The 4,403-nt window shown below is 54.6% G+C and overlaps 1 long non-coding RNA gene across 1 annotated transcript in view; it reads right to left on the bottom strand.

Annotated features, from left to right (window-relative positions):
- The window catches only part of LOC105501750, a 5,907-nt gene extending 3,366 nt beyond the window's left edge, over positions 1 to 2,541 (bottom strand). The window contains exon 1 of the long non-coding RNA XR_001000232.1: positions 2,463 to 2,541. This is a non-coding gene — a long non-coding RNA (uncharacterized LOC105501750). The remainder of the gene's footprint in view (positions 1 to 2,462) is intronic.
- Positions 2,542 to 4,403: the final 1,862 nt, after the last annotated feature.

Genomic DNA, 4,403 nt, shown 5'->3' with positions numbered 1-4,403 from the left:
CACGCTGAGCGCGTTGTGCGACAGCCGCAGCCAGCGGACGCGCAGTAGCCCCTGGAAGGCCATGGCGGGCAGGTAGACCAGGGCGTTGTGGGCCAGGTTTAGCGTGGCCAGCGCACCCAGTGCCCCGAACGTCCCCGGCCGCAGCTCCTCCAGTGCGTTCCCCTCCAGCTCTAGCCGCCGCAGCGAGCCCAGCCCGTCCAGCGCCTCCTGGGGCAGCTCACGCAGGTGGTTGGAGGCCAGGTTGAGCAGGAGCAGGCGGCCCAGGCCACGGAAGGCGCCCTCGGCCACCAGCTCCACCTGGCAGTGGCGCAGGTCCAGGTGTGTGAGGTGAGGCAGGCCCTGGAAGGCGGCTGCGGGGATCACCTTCAGCAAATTGCCCTGCAGGTTCAGCCGCTGGGTCAGCTGGGGACGGCGAGGGGAAAGTGGGGCTGAGCCAGGCAGGGACCCCGCCTTTGCAAGTGCTGCTCCTTCCCCAGAACACCCTTCTCTTCTGTCACCTTTCCCGTATTTCTCTTCATCCGACCCCTGACACCTCCTCCAGGAAGCCTTCCTCTCCAGTGCCCTGGGCATCACCCACTGTGGCACTTTTCACACTGCTGTCCCTGCCTCCTCGCTGTCTCTCCTCCACTAGCTGATGACTCCGCAGAGCAGAGACCACACCTCACCCTGCCACAGCCCCACCTCTCTGCCACAGCATCTGCAGTGAATTCAGTATTGATCTATGGGTCACCTACTTATTCCACACAGTAAGGATTTTAAATAGATCATCTCCCTGTTACAGCTTTTTATTATTCCCATTTTACAGACCTATAAACTAAGGCTCAAAGAGAAGTAACTTGCCAAGGTCTCCCAGGCAGGCAGTGGCACATCAACTGGTGCCCAGCCCAGGCTCCTCCCTCTGGGTCCCCACCCTGCCCCACTGCCACTCCGTGTCCATGCTCCTTCCCTGCTGACCTCAGGGATGGCGTCTGGCACCTCAGTGAGGTTCTGGTGCCGGCAGGCAACGTGCCGTCTGGAGTTGTCACAGATGCAGGCCTGTGGGCAGCGCTGGGCGGCGGCCTGCCTAGCTGGGCCCAGCAGCAGAAGTACAAGCAGCCGCAGCACCAAGGAGACATGGGTGGAGGTCCGGGGCCTGGGACAGGGAGGGAGAGTCTGCTGTGCACAGGGGCTGAGGCCACATGCTGTCCCTCACTTAGTCCCAGCCACAGAGCAGCTCCTGCCCCGAAAACCCCTCAGAGCCTCCTCCTCTGGGCCCAGGAAAGTGTCCATCACCCTGAGCCTCCCTGCCCCCCACCCCCCACACAGTGGAGGTCCTATGATTAGTCCTGTTTTACATGGGAGGAAACGGAGACATGTGTGAATGTATCACATTGACTTAGCCATCCAGCTTGGACATGGGCTACCTCCAATTTTTTGCTATTTACAAACAATATTGCAAATAATATCCAAATATGCATCTTCCCAGCTCATGTTTGTTTTTTAAATAATACATCCAGACCATGGCCAATGTTGATGGTCAGAAAAGTGACCTGGTGAGTCCCTTTGCCTCTCTGCTCAGTGGCTCAGTGAGGACTTGCTGACTGAGAATGACTCCAGTTCAGAGCATGTACTTGGGCTGTGGTGAGGCTCCGGTCCAGGGCAGGCTCAGAAGCAGCCTGTCCTCTGATATGATGCCAGCTCCCAGGTAGCAGGAGCATAATGGTGCCCACCGGAAGGGAGGGAGGCATCCAGTCTGGGTCCTTGAGCATTTTTTTGCTTTGTTTTGTTTAAATAGAGACAAGCCTTGCTCTGTTGCCCAAGCTGGAGTCTGGAGTGCAGCTCACTGCAGCCTTCACCTCCTGGGCTAAACTGATCCTCTCGTCTCGGCCTCTTGAGTAGCTGGGACAACAGGCACTTACCACCACATTTGGCTAATTTTTTATTTCTGGTAGAGACAGGATCTTGCTATGTTGCCCAGGCTGGTCTTGAATTCCTGGCCTCAAGTGATTGTCCCACCTTGGCCTCCCAAAGCGCTAGGATGATAAGCTCACCTCTCCTGCCCAGCTGGCCCCTCTGTTCTCAGCCTGTGTCAGGCATGGCCTCTCCCCATCACTGGGCTGGTCCCCGGGCCCCCAGGAGCCTCCCTCTCGCTGCTCCCTGGATTGCCGTCTGTTTTGGGGTCTCCTTTGGGTCCCAGGCTCCAGTCCCTGCCTTGGAGTTAGGGACTTCTCCAGAGCCTATGGTGAAGGCTGTGCTTCAGGGCAGGCCAGGGAGGGGACTCATGGGGACAGATTGCTGACGCGACAAGCATTCAGAACACAGGGACCACTGCTGGGCTCTCAGACAAGCCCCGGAGAACCAGTCCCCGGCACATGTGTCTCAGAGCCCACCTTGGGAGACCCCCTTCCTGGAGAACCCCAGGAAGGCCCCAGAGCCCCTGCCCGCCAGCGTCTCAAGAGGCCCAGAGAGGGGCAGAGATTTACCTGAGGCCGCTCAGCTGCTCTGAACCCCCCACTTGCACCATCGGGCCCAAAGACTCACCCCTCCATGCCGCCTGGAACTGCTGGTCCAGCCTGGAGGCGCAACGCAGGGAAAGGCTGTCCCCGCCTGGTGGGAGCCCCCCTCCGCGGCCCGCAGGCCTGGCAGCTGGGACAGGGCTGAATGGGAGGCATTGTCAGAGGACCAGGCAAGCCAGGCTTCCCCAGGCTGAGGTGAAGGAGGGGCGGGCAGGGGGTGGGAGCAGCGGCTGGAGTTACAGGGCCTCCTGCCTGCCCCAGCCCAGGATGGAGGCCCGGGCCCGAATCCTTGGGCCAGCCCGACAGGGAGGGTGCACCAGCAGTGGCCCGGGAGTCAGCAGTCCGGGCTCCCTCCTGCCATGTGGGCTGTCCTCCCAGAGGCTGCTTCCTAGTCTCTGAAAAACACATCCCATTAATAAGTAGCTCTGCGGTCACAGTGGGAGTTCAGGCCCGCCCGCACCTGGCACACAGTGGGTGCTCCAGAACAGGTGGCCCTTTCCTTCCATCTGTTTGTGCTTATGCATTTACATGCATTGTTTAATACTGGGCATACAGGACTCTAGACATTCAATGTTTTTACTTAACCTCAGCTTACTGGGAGTTATCCAAATTGATTCTTCTGAATCTCATTTATTCTGTGGTATAGTATTCCATTGAGCGAATGTATCACATTGACGTAGCCATCCAGCTTGGACATGGGCTACCTCCAATTTCTTGCTATTTACAAACAGTATTGCAGAGAATATCCAAATATGCATCTTCCCAGGCTCATGTTTGTTTTTTAAATAATACATCCAGACCATGGCCAATGTTTATATATCTTACGATTTTTCAGATTCCTGTTTCTGATGGAATTGTATCTTCCATTATTGTTTGTTTCCTTTAATTGGAAACCGGGGCCAGGCACAGTGGCTCACACTTGTAATCTCAGCACTTTGGGAGGCTGAGGTGGGAGGATCACCTGAGCCCAGGAGTTTGAGACCAGCCTGGGCAACACAAACTCTGTCTCAAGAGAAAAGAAAAAAAAAAAAAACCCATATATATATATATATGTGTGTGTGTGTGTGTGTGTGTGTGCGCGCGCATGCACGCACTTATATATGTGTCTATTTTTATATATAATAAAAATATAAATGTGATATTTATATATGTAAAACAATGAACATCTGTGTGTACTTTTCCTAAACTGCAGGTTTTTTTTGTTTTATGAGAGTCTCACTTTATCACCCAGGCTGGAGTGCAGTGGTGTGATCTTGGCTCACTGCAAGCTCCGTCTCCCTGGTTCAAATGATTCTCATGCCTCAGCCTCCAAAGTAGTTGGGATTACAGGTGTGTGCCACCACATCTGGCTAATTTTTGCATTTTTAGTAGAGACGGGGTTTCACCGTGTTGGTCAGGCTGGTCCCGAACTCCTGACCTCAAGTGATCTGCCCACCTTGATCTCCCAAAGTGCTGGGATTACAGGCGTGAGTCACTGCACCCAGCCCTGCAGTAACATTTTTGAAAAAGAAATAGTGCCATGCCACAGACATCTGCTTTGTGCTTTGTTTTGCTTGGTAAATTCCAATCAATGGAACTTCAGTGTTGCTCTTTCATCCTTTTTTTGAGACAGGGTCTCACTGTTGCCCAGGTGTGATCATGGCTCACTGCGGCCTCAACATACCAGCCTTGCAAGCAGCTGGGACCTCCAGATGCGCACTGCCACCTGCAGCTAGTGTTAAAATTTGTTGTAGAGTTGGGGGTCTTGCTATGTTGTCCAGGCTGGTCTTGAACTCCAGGGCACAAGTGATCCTCCCGCCTCAGCCTCCCAAAGTGTTGGGATTACAGGCATGAGCCACTGCACCTGGCTGTGTCTGGCTTTTTTCACTCAACATTATGTTAGATTCTTTTTTTTTTTTTTTTTTTTTT

This window comes from Colobus angolensis, unplaced genomic scaffold (assembly GCF_000951035.1).
Source record: "Colobus angolensis palliatus isolate OR3802 unplaced genomic scaffold, Cang.pa_1.0 Scaffold749, whole genome shotgun sequence".
Classification (NCBI taxonomy): domain Eukaryota; kingdom Metazoa; phylum Chordata; class Mammalia; order Primates; family Cercopithecidae; genus Colobus; species Colobus angolensis.
The sequence above is the reverse complement of the archived record's forward strand: the minus strand, read 5'-3'. Positions and strand labels throughout refer to the sequence as shown.